General features: G+C 38.1%; 1 protein-coding gene across 8 annotated transcripts in view; it reads right to left on the bottom strand.

Annotated features, from left to right (window-relative positions):
- The window catches only part of BCKDHB (branched chain keto acid dehydrogenase E1 subunit beta), a 299229-nt gene that overhangs the window by 212491 nt on the left and 68454 nt on the right, over positions 1–18284 (bottom strand). The gene's annotated exons all lie outside the window — the stretch shown is intronic.

Genomic DNA, 18284 nt, shown 5'->3' on the forward strand with positions numbered 1-18284 from the left:
AGCTATCTTGGAACAGAAAAAGGACTTCAGGGAAAAACTAAGAAAATCTTAATAATCTTGGGCATTAGACAATAATAATGTAACAACACTGGTTCATTAACTGTAACAAGTGTACCATACTAACATAAGACGTTAATAAAAGGGGTTCTTATAGTACCATAGTATTTACTATCGAAAAAAATCTGGGTATAATGGACCTGTGCAGTTCAAACGTAGACATATGTAAATCTTGTTTTCTTTCCACAAATATAATCACGCCGCACACATTATTTAGAACCCTTCTATAATCTCCTTTTTCCACTTAGCAATATATCTTGGTCATGTTTTCATATCAAAAGTATAGTTTTTTAAATCATATTTGTAAGTAAAAACTATCACGTTCAATGCTGCTGTTATCAGTGATATGGCAGAAAATTTTTTTCCTTGTATTTTTGTGTATTTCCAATCCAATGACCTTTCTATAACCAGTGCCAGAGAGAGATGAATAAGCTTTAAGTCATGTATATGTTTAAATAAAATAAAATTAAGTAACAAAATGGTAAAACCTATAAAACTACTTTTGTGGGTAAACCTAAACACAGATGACAATTAAGCCAAAAACCTGACACACAGCTGTTAGAAAACATATAAGGGGCTTCCCTGGTGGTCCAGTGGAAACAACAACAAAAACAAAAATGTACAGTCTAACCTCAAGAAAACATATAAACATTAAAAGCATTTTTCTTAAGTTTTTTTTGTGTAGCACATAAACTATGTTGGGTCAGATACTTCCAACTATCTAAACCAGGAGCGGGCAAGTCAACTTTTGTAAACAATGTTTTATTGGCATTCAACCTCATCCATTCATTTACACATTATCTGGGGCTATCTTTGCCCTTCAACAGCAGAGCTGAGTAGTTGTAAGAGACAGCATAGCCTATAAACCTAAAATATTTACTATCTGTCCCTTTACAGAAAATGTTTCCCAACCTCAATTCTAAACAGTGCATTCAGAGGTTAATTCCAGCCCGTTCACTGATGGCTGAAATCCAGTATTAGATGGATGGATGGATGGACCAATAGATATATGGATGGATGGACAAAGGAACTGACAAATAGGAAGACAGACATATTCAACTGGAATAACACATTTTATTTAGCAGTTCTCAGCTGCTAAACCAAAGTGATGGTCAAGAACAACGCTGATAACCTCTGGCGAGCATGCCAAAGGTAGCACGCATGCTCTTTGGCAAGTCTTTCTCCAATCAGCAAGATCTGCACACTAAAAGACAAGGCTTGAAGCCAGTACACACTCCGCCTTGCTTGTGAGTCAGTGGCCACCATTCAGGAGGCTTGCTGTTCCTGCCTTGTGTTATAAATCAGTTGCCAGCTGGTAATTAGCAAACCCCTGGAACACATCGCTGTAAGGGCTGGCGCACCAAAAGAAATGGCTTGGCATCTTGGCCCACATCCTTTGAAAAACTGTCAGTGAGTGAGTAACTGTTTCATTGTATTCAATAAATTACCCAGAATAAGAAGACCTCATTACCTTAATAATTAATTAAGGGACAACATGGCCAACAAAGCTTAGTCCTCCACAAAAAAAAAAAAAAAAAGCATGCCAAGAACGAGATTCAAGAAAAGTCTTATATTTAAACGAACCCAAAAAATCACTCCGTAGCTTTGCATAAATTTAATCCTGAGAGGAGGAAAATAAAAGTACCATTTTATGGATTAACGACCTAAACGTAAGACTGGAAACCATAAAACTTCCAGAAGAGAACACAGGCCAAACACTCTTTGACATAAATCAGAATATTTTCTTGGATCTGTCTCCTCAGGCAAAAGAAATAAAAGCAAAAATAAACAGATGAGACCTAATTAAATTAAAAGCTTTTGCACAGCAGAGGAAACCACTGACAAAATGAAAAGAAAATTTACTAAATGGAAGAAAATATTTGCAAATAATATGACCAATAAGGGGTTAATATCCAAAATATATAAACAGCTCACACAACTCAATAACAAAAGAAAACCAACTGATTAAAAAATGGGCAGAAGACCTGAACAGACATGTTTCCAAAGAAGATATACAGATGGGCAACAGGCACATGAAAAGATGCCCAACATTGCTAATCATCAGGGATATGCAAGTCAAAACCACAATGAGATATCACCACACACCTGTCAGAATAGCTATCGTCAAAAAGAACACAAATAACAAATACTGGCAAGGATGTGGAGAGAAGGGAACCCTTCTACACTGTTGGTGGGAACGTAAACTGGTGCAGCCACTATGGAAAACAGTACAGAGGTTTTGCAAAAGCCTAAAAATAGAACTACCATATGACCCAGCAATTCCACTCCTGGGTCTATATGCAAAAACATCCAAACAAACAAAAACACTAATTTGAAAAGACAGAAGAGATACATGCACCCCAATGTTCATAGCAGAATTATTTATAATTGCCAAGATATGGAAGCAACCTAAGACTTCATCAACAGATGAATGGATAAAAAATACTATGGTATATATATATATAATGGAATACTACTCAGCCATAAAAAATAATGTAATTTTGCTATTTGTAGCAACATGGATAGACTTGGAGGGCATTGTGCTAAGTGAAATAAGTAAGACAGAGAAAGGCAAATACTGTAGGATATTACTTATATATGGAATCTAAAAAATACAATAAACTAGTGGATAAAAAAAAGAAGCAGACTCACCAATAGAGGACAAACTAGTGGTCATCAGTGGGGAGAGGGGCAATACGGGGGAAGGGGAAAACGGGTTATTATGGGATTATATGAAATCGTGTGTGTGAAACTTTTGAAATGTGTAAAGCACTATAGAATTTAAAATAACTTTCATTCAGTTAAAAAAAGTTTAAATAAAAGTCTACAAATAACAAATGCTGGTGAGGGTGTGGAGAAAAGGGAACCCTTGTGCACTGTTGGTGAGAATGTAAATTAGTGCAGCCACTATGGAAGACAGTACAGAGGTTCCTCAAAAAACTAAAAACAGAACTACCATATAATCCAGCAATTCTATTCCTGGGTATATATTCAAAGAAAATGAAAAGACTAATTTGAAAAGATACATGCACCCCTATGTTCAGAGCATTTTAATATATGCATTTATTTAAACTTGGCAAACAGGCCACCTAGGGAGCAAGCTCTAATTCCCAGGTACATTTTTGTTTTGTTAACTTATAAGATATTTATTCCAAGAGCAGCTTATTATCAAATAGTTCCTACATCATGTATAATGTTTTATGAAAGAGAGCAGGTAAAAGGAGTTACAGCATGAAACTTCAAGAGCTGAAGGGCCTCTGTGCAGTCATAGTACGGATTCCTGTTTGCACAGCAGTGGGGCTCACTGAGCCACTCCATTTTACCACATGCTGATTACATTCTAATCTTAGCACTAATGAGCATCCCACAGAGAAACCCTTCAGCATCAGAGACGCTGAAAAAAATGTGTGGCTTTAAAGAGAGAGAGCTTTCCAAGGCCAAAATAAAAAAGATGTAATTTTTTGCTCAAAAATCAGACAAGATAGATTTTTAAATATATATATTATAAGTTCCACAGATATGCTTCCTTTGTAATTGCAAATGCACTTATATTCATATTACATAGACACTGACAGACTCATGGCATGAATTAGCTCATGCTTGGCCCCTTTTATTTCCCATTCTCTTCCTTTTTTTCCTTCCAATTCTCTTCTAATTTGTTGTACTGCTTACAAGTCATCTGAAACACATTTTGAAAATACAGCAGAGTGTATAAATTATATATATTTATAATATCAATATATATGTATAATATGTACTATGTATAATATATATTATTCATTTAATAGTCACTGTGTACCCGGTATATGCAGACATCATGCAAGAGGCTAGACTATGAAATGAAAAAGGCAGTTCCTGCCCTTAAGAAGCACACACTCAACTGGGAGTTAAAAAGATGGAAAGAGATGATCAGCAAACAAATAAAAACATGATGTAGCAGTGAGGACGAACCGTTCTAGGAAAGACAGAGGGAAGCAACAACCTGACTGTAAGATGGAGATGTCTTCACCACCAACAAGGGAACAACTGGTAGGGGTCTTAGAGATGAAGAAGTACTTAACACAAGAGAAAATAAAGGAGGTCTTTCATGTAGAAAGAAGAGGTGTGTACAAAGAAATGGGGGTGTGAAATTTGTGTGTGTGTGTGTGTGTATCTGTGTGTACACATCTATAAACATGTGTAAACACAGATCTATATGATGTTTCAGGTCAAGGTGAATACTGAAACCTTTGAATTATATTCCCAAGCCCCTTGAAAGAACTTTCCAATGTCTTCTGATTTAATATACTAGTAACTGGTGTAGAAAGAATCAGCTAGAGAATAACAACTCACTTTTGATGATGTAAGTTTCCCTGTAAGGCACGGTATTACCGTTACAGAGATAATAGGGTCATTTCTCTGCCCTGGCACTAATCCAAAGTCATGCTCGTTTCCTCATAGATGTCAAGCTCAGTAGGGCTTTATCATGTTTCATTATACATGATGCTGTGATAAAGCATAAATGTTCTTTTTAAAAAGAAAATGTATTTCTAAATTACTTCACGCTGCTTGATTACTAAGAGCAGATTCCACACCTGAGGAAGCCTCGCTCATTGGTCAATTTGCTGATCTCTGACATCATATTACTTCTGTGCCCCAGGCTCCCACTTGTAAACTGTGGAAAGCAGCCTGTGTCTACCTGCCAAATTACAGGAGCAGACGGAGGACACATTAAGTTCATTGCTATAGATGTTCTTTCAGTCCTTAGGAAGAAAACAGGTTTACAGTGTCAAATAATTCAATGGTACAGTCATTAAGACTATAAATGTTCACTTCAGGAACATTCTTATTCCTATTACCATTTCCTGTATTTAGCCATAAATTAATCTCTATGTTACAATGGTTATTTTACTGAATACCCTTTTCAACTTTGAAGGTACTAACTATGGTCATACTTTTGGGTAATTTTCACTTCTATTCTAACAATTACTTTTAACACTGATGTTAGAGATAAGAATATATGAACAAGAAAACTTAAAGCAGTTTCTTCTGGCAATCACTTTAAAATTACTCGCCAAGGAGAGCTTCAAGATGGCGGAAGAGTAAGACGCGGAGATCATCCTCCTCCCCACAGATACACCAGAAATACATCTACACGTAGAACAACTCCTACAGGACACCTACTGAACGCTGGCAGAAGACCTCAGACCTCCCAAAAGGCAAGAAACTCCCCACATACCAGGAGAAGGCAAAAGAAAAAAGAATAAACAGAGACAAAAGAATACGGGCTGTACCTGCACCAGTGGGAGGGAGCCGTGAAGGAGGAAAGGTTTCCAAACACTAGGAGCCCCTTCGCGGGCGGAGACTGCGGGTGGCGCGGGGGGGGGGAAGCTTCGGCACCGCAGGGGAGAGCGCAGCCACGGGGGTGAGCGCAGTCACAGGGTGCGGAGGGCAAAGCGGAGTGATTCCTGCACAGAGGATCGGTGCCGACCGGCACTCACCAGCCCGAGAGGCTTGTCTGCTCACCCGCGGGGAGGGCGGGGCTGGGAGCTGAGGCTCGGGCTTCGGTCGCAGGGAGAGGACTGGGGTCGGCGGCGTGAACACAGCCTGCAGGGGGTTAGTGCGCCACGGCTGGCCGGGAGGGACTCCGGGAAAAGGTCTGGAGCTGCCGAAGAGGCAAGAGACGTTTTCTTCCCTCTTTGTTTCCTGGTGCGCGAGGAGAGGGGATTAAGAGCGCTGCTTAAAGGAGCTCCAGAGACGGGCGCTTGCTCGCGGCTAACAGTGTGGACCCCAGAGACGGGCATGAGACGCTAAGGCTGCTGCTGCCGCCACCTGTGTGCGAGCACAGGTCACTGTCCACACCCCCCTTCCCGGGAGCCTGTGCAGCCTGCCACTGACAGGGTCCCGGGATCCAGGGACAACTTCCCCGGGAGAACGCACGGCGGCGCGCCTCACGCTGGCGCAACGTCATGCTGGCCTCTGCCGCCGCAGGCCCGCCCCGCACGCCGTGCCCCTCCCCACCCCGCACGCCGTGCCCCTCCCTCCCCCCCCCCCCCCGGCTGACTGAGCCAGAGGGCCCCCAATCAGCTGCTCCTTTAACGCCGTCCTGTCTGAATGGGGAACAGATGTCCTCAGGTGACCTACACTCAGAGGCGGGGGCAAATCCAAAGCTGAACCCAGGGAGCTGTGCAAACAATGAAGAGAAAGGGAAATCTCTCCCAGCAGCCTCAGGAGCAGCGGATTAAATCTCCACAATCAACTTGATGTACCCGCATCTGTGGAATACCTGAATACACAATGAATCATCCCAAATTGAGGAGTGGACTTTGGGAGCAAAGATATATTTTTTTTTCCTCCCTTTTTCTCTTTTTGTGAGTGTGTATGTATATGCTTCTGTGTGTGATTTTGTCTGTATAGCTTTGCTTTTAATTTATCATAGGGTACTCTCTGTCCTTTTTTTAATTATTATTCAAAAACTATTTTTCTTAATAATTTTTTATTGTAATAACTTTATTTTCTTTTATTTTACTTTGTTTTATTTTATCTTATCTTTTTCTTTCTTTCTTTCTCTTTTTCTCCCTTTTATTCTGAGCTGTGTGGATGAAAGGCTCTTGGTGCTCCAGCCAGGCGTCAGGGCTGTGCCACTGAGGTGGGAAGGCAAGTTTAGGACACTGGTCCACAAGAGACCTCCCAGCTCCACGTAATATCAAACGGCGAAAATCTCCCAGAGATCTCAACACCAATACCCAGCTTCACTCAACGACCAGCAAGCTACAGTGCTGGACACCCTATACAAAACAACTAGCAAGACAGGAACAAAACCCCATCCATTACCACAGAGGCTGCCTAAAATCATAATAAGTCCACAGACAACCCAAAACAGACTACCAGACATGGACCTGCCCACCAGAAAGACAAGATCCAGCCTCATCCACCAGAACACAGGCACAAGTCCCCTCCACCAGGAAGCCTACACAACCCACTGAACCAACCTTAGCCACTGGGGACAGACACTCAAAACAACGGGAACTACAAACCTGCAGCCTGTGAGAAGGAGACCCAAACACAGTAAGTTAAGCAAAATGAGAAGACGAACAAACACACAGCAGATGAAGGAGCAAGATGAAAACCCACCAGACCTAACGAATGAAGAGGAAATAGGCAGTCTACCTGAAAAAGAATTCAGAATAATGATAGTAAAGATGATCCAAAATCTTGGAAATAGAATGGAGAAAATACAAGAAACGTTTAAGAAGGACCTAGAAGAACTAAAGAGCAAACAAGCAATGATGAACAACACAATAAATGAAATTAAAAATACTCTAGAAGGGATCAATAGCAGAATAACTGAGGCAGAAGAACGGATAAGTGACCTGGAAGATAAAATAGTGGAAATAACTACTGCAGAGCAGAATAAAGAAAAAAGAATGCAAAGAACTGAGGACAGTCTCAGAGACCTCTGGGACAATATTAATAGCACCAACATTCGAATTATAGGGATACCAGAAGAAGAAGAGAAAAAGAAAGGGACTGAGAAAATATTTGAAGAGATTATAGTTGAAAACTTCCCTAATATGGGAAAGGAAATAGTTAATCAAGTCCAGGAAGCACAGACTCCCATACAGGATAAATCCAAGAAGAAATATGCCAAGACACATATAAATCAAACTATCAAAAATTAAATACAAAGAACAAATGTTAAAAGCAGCAAGGGAAACACAACAAATAACACATAAGGGAATCCCCAAAAGGTTAACAGCTGATCTTTCAGCAGAAACTCTGCAAGGCAGAAGGAACGGGCAGGATATATTTAAAGTGATGAAGGAGAGAAAACTACAACCAAGCTTACACTACCCAGCAAGGATCTCATTCAGATTTGACAGAGAAATTAAAATATTTACAGACAAGCAAAAGCTAAGAGAATTCAGCACCACCAAACCAGCTTTACAGCAAATGCTAAAGGAACTTCTCTAGGCAAGAAACACAAGAGAAGGAAAAGACCTACAATAATAAACCCAAAACAATTAAGAAAATGGTAATAGAACATACATATCGATAATTACCTTAAATGTAAATGGATTAAATGCTCCAACCAAAAGACACAGATTGGCTGAATGGATACAAAAACAAGACCCGTATATATGCTGTCTACAAGCGACCCACTTCAGACCTAGGGACACATACAGATTGAAAGTGAGGGGATGGAAAAAGATATTCCATGCAAATGGAAATCAAAAGAAAGGTGGAGTAGCAATTCTCATATCAGACAAAATAGACATTAAAACAAAGACTATTACAAGAGACAAAGAAGGACACTACATAATGATCAAGGGATCATATCCAAGAAGAAGATACAACAATTGTAAATATTTATGCACTCAACATAGGAGCACCTCAATACATAAGGCAAATACTAACAACCATAAAAGGGGAAATCGACAGTAACACAATCATAGTAGGGGGCTTTAACACCCTACTTTCACCAATGGACAGATCATCCAAAATGAAAATAAATAACGAGACACAAGCTTTAAGTGATACATTAAACAACATGGACTTTATTTATAGGACATTCCATCCAAAAAGAACAGAATACACATTCTTCTCAAGTGCTCATGGAACATTCTCCAGGATAGATCATATCTTGGGTCACAAATCTAGCCTTGGTAAATTTAAGAAAACTGAAATCATATCAAGTATCAAGTATCTTTTCTGACCACAACACTATGAGACTAGATATCAATTACAGGAAAAAATCTGTAAGAAACAGAAACACATGGAGGCTAAACAACACACTACTTAATAACCAAGAGATCACTGAGGAAATCAAAGAGGAAATCAAAAAATACCTAGAAACAAATGACAATGAAAACACGACAACCCAAAACCTATGGGATGCAGCAAAAGCAGTTCTAAGAGCGAAGTTTATAGAAATACAATCCTACCTTAAGAAACAAGAAACATCTCAAATAAACAACCTAACCTTACACCTAAAGCAATTAGAGAAAGAAGAACCAAAAAAATCCCAAAGTTAACAGAAGGAAAGAAATCATAAAGATCAGATCAGAAGTAAATGAAAAAGAAATGAAGGAAACGATAGCAAAGATCAATAAAACTAAAAGCTGGTTCTTTGAGAAGATACACAAAATTGATACACCATTAGCCAGAGTTATCGAGAAAAAAAGGGAGAAGACTCAAATCAATAGAAACAGAAATGAAAAAGGAAAAGTAACAACTGACACTGCAGAAATACAAAGGATCATGAGAGATTACTACAAGCAACTGTATGCCAATAAAATGGACAACCTGGAAGAAATGGACAAATTCTTAGAAATGCACAACATTCTGTGACTGAACCAGGAAGAAGTAGAAAATATGAACAGACCAATCACAAGCACTGAAATTGAAACTGTGATTAAAAATCTTCCAACAAAGAAAAGCCCAGGACCAGATGGCTTCACAGGCGAATTCTATCAAACATTTAGAGAAGAGCTAACACCTATCCTTTTCAAACTCTTCCAAAATATAGCAGAGGGAGGAACACTCCCAAACTCATTCTACAAGGCCACCATCACTCTGATACCAAAACCAGACAAAGATGTCACAAAGAAAGAAAACTACAGGCCAATATCACTGATGAACATAGACGCAAAAATCCTCAACAAAATACTAGCAAACAGAATCCAACAGCACATTAAATGGATCATACACCATGATCAAGTGGGATTTATCCCAGGAATGCAAGGATTCTTCAATATACGCAAATCAATCAACGCGATATACCATATTAACAAATTGAAGGAGAAAAACCATATGATCATCTCAATAGATGCAGAGAAAGCTTTCGACAAAATTCAACACCCATTTATGATAAAAAAAAAAAAACCCTCCAGAAAGTAAGCATAGAGGGAACTTTCCTCAACATAATAAAGGCCATATATGACAAACCCACAGCCAACATCGTCCTCAATGGTGAAAAACTGAAACTACTTCCACTAAGATCAGAAACAAGACAAGGTTGCCCACTCTCACCACTATTATTCAACATAGTTTTGGAAGTTTTAGCCACAGCAATCAGAGTAGAAAAAGAAATAAAAGGAATCCAAATTGGAAAAGAAGTAAAGCTGTCACTGTTTGCAGACGACGTGATACTATACATAGGGAATCCTAAAGATGCTACCAGAAAACTACTAGAGGTAATCAATGAATTTGGTAAAGTAGCAGGATACAAAATTAATGCACAGAAATCTCTTGCATTCCTATACACTAATGATGAAAAATGTGAAAGTGAAATTAAGAAAACACTCCCATTTACCACTGCACCACAAAGAATAAAATATATAGGAATAAACCTACCTGAGGAGACAAAAGACCTGTATGCAGAAAACTATAAGACACTGATGAAAGAAATTAAAGATGATACAAATAGATGGAGAGATATATCATGTTCTTGGATTGGAAGAATCAACATTGTGAAAATGACTCTGCTACCCAAAGCAATCTACAGATTCAATGCAATCCCTATCAAACTACCAATGGCATTTTTCATAGAACTAGAACAAATAATTTCACAATTTGTATGGAAACACAAAAGACCCAGAATAGCCAAAGCAATCTTGAGAACGAAAAACAAAGCTGGAGGAATCAGACTCCCTGACTTCAGACTGTACTACAAAGCCACAATAATCAAGACAGTATGGTAGTGGCACAGAAACAGAAATATAGATCAATGGAACAGGATAGAAAGCCCAGAGATAAACCCATGCACATATGCTCACCTTATCTTTGATAAAGGAGGCAAGAATATACAATGGAGAAAAGACAGCCTCTTCAATAAGTGGAGCTGGGAAAACTGGACAGCTACATGTAAAAGAATGAAATTAGAACACTCCCTAACACCATACACAAAAATAAACTCAAAATGGATTAAAGACCTAAATGTAAGGGCAGACACCATCAAACTCTTAGAGGAAAACATAGGCAGAACACTCTATGACATAAATCACAGCAAGATCCTTTTTGACCCACCTCCTAGAGAAACAGAAATAAAAACAAAAATAAATAAATGGGACCTAATGAAACTTAAAAGCTTTTTCACAGCAAAGGAAACCATAAACAAGGCAAAAAGACAACCCTCAGAATGGGAGAAAATATTTGCAAATGAAGCAACTGACAAAGGATTAATCTCCAAAATTTACAAGCAGCTCATGCAGCTCAACATTAAAAAAACAAACAACCCAATCCAAAAATGGGCAGAAGACCTAGATAAACATTTCTCCAAAGAAGATATACAGATTGCTAACAGACACATGAAAGAATGCTCAACATCATTTATCGTTAGAGAAATGCAAATCAAAACTACAATAAGATATCATCTCACACCGGTCAGAATGGCCATCATCAAAAAATCTACAAACAATAAATGCTGGAGAGGGTGTGGAGAGAAGGGAACCCTCCTGCACTGTTGGTGGGAATGTAAATTGATACAGCCACTATGGAGAACAGTATGGAGGTTCCTTAAAAAACTACAAAGAGAAATACCATACGACCCAGCCATCCCACTACTGGGCATATACCCTGAGAAAACCATAATTCAAAAAGAGTCATGTACCAAAATGCTTATTGCAGCTCTATTTACAATAGCCAGGACATGGAAGCAACCAAAGTGTCCATCAACAGATGAATGGATAAAGAAGATGTGGCGCATATATACAATGGAATATTACTCAGCCATAAAAAGGAACGAAACTGAGTTATTTGTAGTGAGGTAGATGGACCTAGAGACTGTCATACAGAGTGAAGTAAGTCAGAAAGAGAAAAACAAATACCGTATGCTAACACATATGTATGGAATCTAAAAAAAAAAATGGTCATGAAGAATCTAGGGGCAAGATGGGAATAAAGATGCAGACCTACTAGAGAATGGACTTGAGGATACGGGGAGGGGGAAGGGTAAGCTGGGACAAAGTGAGAGAGTGCCATGGACATATATACACTACCAAACGTAAAATAGATAGCTAGTGGGAAGCAGCCGCATAGCACAGGAGATCAGCTCGGTGCTTTGTGACCACCTAGAGGGGTGGGATAGGGAGGATGGGAGGGAGGGATATGCAAGAGGGAAGAGATATGGGGACATATGTATATGTATAACTGATGCACTTTGTTATAAAGCAGAAACTAATACACCATTGTAAAACAATTATACTCCAATAAAGATGTTAAAAAAATAATAAAATTACTCGTTAAATACTGTTGTACCCAACCTTCCCCGGACCTCTGCCCCTCATATTACTGAAGATCTAAAGATTAACAGTCTACATTAGAAAGTCAATATACTATTATAATATTGGTTTATAATATTTGTCTATATTTGTCAATATATTTGTTATAATATTAATAGAATATTTCTATCTAAGTAGAAGATAAAATTAACTTTCCATAAATAAAATTAGGTGCTAAACTTTGATATTACTGAAGCCATGGTTATTATTGGGAGCATGTGTGGACAGCATAAATGGGTATAATAAGTCCCAATACCACAAGGGAGTAATCAGAGAGGTGTCCTGGGAGCCACAGTGGTTGAAGGTCACAGCCAGATGATAACCTCGACCTTAAGGCAAAAAGGACTGCAGAAAAGTGAGAAAGGAGATGAACTGGAGCAAATAGAGAAAACCACAAGAAAAGGTAGGTCCTGAAAAATGAATATAATTAGATGCACAGAGGCAAAAAGTTGGCATTCTAAGCAGTGGTGTAGCACGTATGACTGATGGAAAAGTCAATACGAGTAAGCAAAGAGCACCATGTGTCATCCTACAGGATGCACTGAGAGGGCACAGCATCACTTGTATGGATTCCTGACAAAATACCGGCATAACCTGAATTTAATCATGAAGAAAGACACTCTTCAAGAGAGTGAACTAAATATAGAGATCATGACAGACAAAAAAGAGAAAGTATCTGTTCCAAAATAAAGGAGACTAGGGAAAGGTAACAATAAGTGGAGATTCTGTATGGGTCCCTGATCCATAAAAGAACATAAGTGGGGACTTCCCTGGCGGTCCAGTGGTTAAGACTCTATGCTTCCACTGCAGGGGGCGCGGGTTCGATCCCTGGTCGGAGAACTAAGGTCCCGCATGCCATGTGGTGCGACCAGACCATTAAAAAAAAAAAAAAAAAAAAAAAACAATGTAAGTGGGACTATTAATGAAATTTGAATTATGTGTGTAGCAGAGTTAACAGTATTGTATCTGCTAATTTCGTAGTTTTCATCATTACTGCTGTGGTTACGCATGAGGTTAATGACCAGGGAAGCTGAGAGAGGGGTACATAGGAATTCTTTGTACAATTTCTGCAACCTTTCTACTTGGACATATTTCAAAATGAAACATTTAATGAAATTTTTAATATTAAATTTTTTAAAAGGAGGTGGCCCACCTTAGCAAGCCTCACATAGATTAGGGGAAATTAAAGCGTGATACGTTGGGCAGGTACACCAAATTAGAAACGTCCTTGAAAACCAACTATGGGAAACTGAGCTTATACAAGCCATAACAGAGGCACTGTAGATTGACAGTGCCTTGTAAAACAAGCTGTGTGTGTGGAAATGTTAGTACAAATAGAGAAAATGAGGATATTAATAAAGCTATCCAGCTATAGAAGAAGTGCAGCTGCATTTGGTGTTGTTTTTGTGACCTCCTGATCTATCTGGATGAACTGAAACGAGTTCTGACTATCCAATGACATGAAGATGTGAAGACACAAATTTAGTATCTGTGTTTGCATGCCCATCAGCTTTTTGCTAGAGACTCTTAACCACTGAACAAAAACCAATAACACATCAAACTGTCTAAATATAAATACACCATCAAGTTAGAATCAGCAAATATCTTACATGTGTCCTGGAGACTTCTCACACTAACTTTTACAGATAAGATATGATTTTAAGATTTCAAATGTTTTTATAAGTGTAATTGTTTCAGATCGTTTTGTCTTATCACTGAAAAGTAAAAAAAAAAAAAAAAAAAAAAATTTTAACCAATATTTTTAACTGAATAGCTATACTAGGGTGACACAAAAATTCCTGGACCCATTGCAACTCAAATGCATGCTAATTCTTTTTCTTTGATAATTAGTTATTTTGAAAATCCCACATTTCCAGTACTTGGAATGAGACACAATGAGGCACAATGAGACAAATTAGATTTCTTCTCAAAATCATTTGCAAACATATAGCACAAAAGCAAAGACATGATAAGGCAACCATCATATTCCTTACACCAGGGGTCCCCAACCTTAGCAAGAGCTGGCCCACCTTAGCAAGCCTCACATAGATTTGGGGAAATTAAAGCGTGATACGTTGGGCAGGTACACCAAATTAGAAACGTCCTTGAAAACCACGGATCAGTACCAGTCCACGGCCTGTTACGAACCAGGCTGCACAGCAGGAGGTGAGCAGCAGGCAAGTGAGCAAAGCATTGTTCGCATTACCTCCTGAACCATCTCCATCCTCCTCCACCCCCATGCCCCCCACCCCCGGTCCGTGGAAAAACTGTCTTCCACGAAACTGGTCCCTGGTACCAAAAAGGTTGGGGACCACTGCCTTACACAATTTCGATGTTAGCCTCATTACATTTTCCTGTCTCATTTAATGTAACAGAAAATCTTTTAGGAGATGGATATCATTTCACAATGTGCATCAGTATACTTAGTGTATATGCTAAAATTCAACCACACTTGTAACATACCTTGTGTAATCTCTGCAATTACTCTTCAGGGTTATTTTTCCTCATGTACTCTCTACTGTGCAGCATTGACTAACTTAGCAAAAGTTCTCCCATCAACCATTTCACTAGCAATTGTCCACTTTTCATGTTTAAGATACTAGATTTCCTTTAGTAAATAGTTTCCAATAGATTTTCTATATGGCAAGGAGACACGAATGAACTTCATTTATATAGAGTCTAACAAGATAAACTGGCAAAATGGCAAAGAAATAATGGAATGCTTAGTTAAGGGGCATTATTTTAAAGCCGTTCTCCATCAGCATGTCGAGAATTTAAAAGAGAAAAAAGAATCACCCAACAAAACCAATTATGTGTAAGTAGAAAAAGAACATATTAATTTTCACAGTCAATTGTAAAATCACCATTATTTTATGAACCACTGAGAAAGAAAAAACTGCCAATTAAACTGACAGAACATTTAGAATTTTTATTTCATTCTTATTGAAAGGAAAATATTAGATTTAATCAGATGTGGATATTATATATCACCTTTATATATACATTATAACAAAATGTAAGCAAAATTAGTTAAGCAATTCCTCAAACTCTTTTACTTTCAGAATCTAATTCTGCCCGCTCACTTTTTGACTTAAAATTGTCAGTGTACATGTTCCCTACAGAATATCATTTTCTGTGTCACCAAGCACATCGGTGATGCAGCACTTTTTAAATGAATCCATTAAGAAATTAAAAGATAGGTAAGGGCTTTCAAGCTACCTTGATATTGATTTAATAGCTCCTCACGGGTAATACTGTATTTATGGAAACTGAGGGACTAAAGATACAAAAATGTGATGTAGAAAATATCTATAATAATACTTTAATGTTTTAAAGTCATTGACTCAATATAAGGTACTGTATTTCATTGATTCTAATACATCCTTTACCCCTCACATTTTAACATCTCTGAAACTGGAATGTGGCTTAAAAATCAATAGCATCTTGCAATCATCTTATCCAGTGGCCACTATTACCTACTCATGCACAAATCTCAAAATAGTCAACTAGTACCAGTACCTACAGAATGGGTATTCACAGCTTAGAATAAAATTTCAGAGATGCCAGAGAACTACTCTTTTAACAATTAGGTTCTAAGTGGTTGTGATTGGGTAGAAGGGTGGAGAAAGTGGAGAATCATAGTTCAGTGATCTTTTAGAAGCAGGAATCAAAAACAGGCTGTTTTAAATACTGAGTTAGCTCATTCACAGCAGCACTATTTATAATAGCCAAGATATGGAAGCAACCTAAATGTCCATCAACAGATGAATGGATAAAAAAACTATGGTATATATATACAATGGAATATTACTCAGTCACAAAAAAAGAATGAAATAATGTCATTTGCAGCAGCTTGGATAGACCTAGAGATTATCTAGGTGAAGTAAGCTAGACAGAGATAAATATCATATGATATTGCTTATATGAGGAATCTAATCCAAAAAAAAAAAAGATACAAATAAACTTATTTCCAAAACAGAAAGAGACTCACAGACATAGAAAACAGACTTATGGTTACCAAAGGGAAAAGCGGAGTGGGGGGAGGGATAAATTAGGAGTTTGGGATTAACATGTACACACTACTGTATCTAAAATAGATAACCAACAAGGACCTACTGTATAGCACAGGAAACTATACTCAATATTTTGTAATAACCTATAAGGGAAGTGAATCTGAAGAATATATATTTATATACACTTAATATAATGTAATATAACATATAAAACTGAATCACTGTGCTGTACACCTGAAACTAACATGATATTGTAAATTAACTATACGTCAATAAATAAATAAATAAATAAATATCAATACAATTCCCAAACATTAGCTCTTATCCACTGACTTCCTAAATGCAAAGAATGGACAGAAAAAAAATCACTGGAACACACCAGCAAAAAACAATACTTCTGAGAATAAGAAAGGCACATTGGAACTATGTGATACATCTATCAGACTGCAAGATTCACCCTTGCGTATGTAACGCTGAAGAGTAGCTACTGACTTTGAACCACGATCCAATCAGGAAAACAAACTTCTCTAGAGGAATTTAATTCAGGGACTCTGTTAGGAAGATGTTGGAAATGCTGCTGTGGCAAATGGTGAAATAATGCAACTCAGAGATCAGGAAGCAGATACCACCTCTGGGCTGGACCCAGTCACCCACAAGAGCCACTAACTGTGCTGGAACCATCCTGTGCTGCTGCTGAGCAGGACAGTCCCCACAAAAGGCCCGTCAAGGCTGCCGACATCAAGGCTGCAGAACGAGAACAGAGTCTCGCCAATGCCACGACTGGAGACGCCTCCAAAACTACAATGGCCTCCTTCCTCTCCACCTTCATCCCACCTTCTAAACAAGCGCACGTACTGTCCATTGACAGACTCTCGCTGAAACTCAGATCGCCAGGACGTCAAGAAAATGCAGTTTACTAATTTCCAACCCCTTTCCAAGTACTACAGAGGAGAACAGAGAAGGGCAAGTATGGAGATGAGAGCCATCTGATAAATATGCAACAGGCTTACCTTATAAATAGTATTAAGAGAAGAAAAAGTCACCTTTGATAAGAAATAAAGGAAACCACAATATAGTAATAACAACAAAAAAAGCTACTACTTATCAAGCCCTTTCTACAAACCAGACACTGTTTCAAGCATCTTTTTTTTTTTTTTTGGCTGCGACATGCGGAATCGAACCATGCCCCCTGCAGTGGAAGCACGGAGTCTTAACCACTGGACCACCAGGGAAGTCCCTGTTTCAAGCATCTTAAATGTATCATCTCCTTTCATCCTCACAATCAACATGATTGATATTAGATTTATCCCAATTCTACAGATAAGAAAACTCAGGCACAGAGATATTAAGCAACTTGGTAAAGTTATAAAATAATAAGTGGTAACTTTGGGATCCAAGCTGACAGCCACTATGTTACACTGTGCAGAAATCTGCCCAAAGTGGATTTCCATAGAAATATTAAATTTGAACACGTATCAAGCTTGACCTTCACCATAAGCCTTAAAAATCATAGCAACAACTACATATTTTAAGAAAGAGGATGTTATGTTTGTCATATTTTTAAAAAATTGACAATGAAATCCTAAGAATAAATAAATGCTGTTTTTCCTGAGACCAATCAACTATTGAATCTGGAATTCTCTCACTCACCTGCAGCAAATCACTCCCATTTTCTCAAATTTATACACTAATTGGGCTTTTTATTCGATAAATCAAATATTCTTTAAAATCTCCACATACATATCAACCCAGTACCTGCCTCTGTGAATGACTGTATGTCACCCCTCTGTTAGAAATCTATATTTTTCTTTTACATAAATTCCTTTATAACAAATCATGGATTAAAACTACCAAATTACTAAGGATGCTGGGCATACTTATACAGGCGGAAACTATAATCTGCAGTCCAGCGATTTAAGAAAGACAAATATCATTTATTTAATAGTCATTTCAT

The sequence above is a fragment of the Lagenorhynchus albirostris genome, chromosome 12 (assembly GCF_949774975.1).
Source record: "Lagenorhynchus albirostris chromosome 12, mLagAlb1.1, whole genome shotgun sequence".
NCBI classification, from domain to species: domain Eukaryota; kingdom Metazoa; phylum Chordata; class Mammalia; order Artiodactyla; family Delphinidae; genus Lagenorhynchus; species Lagenorhynchus albirostris.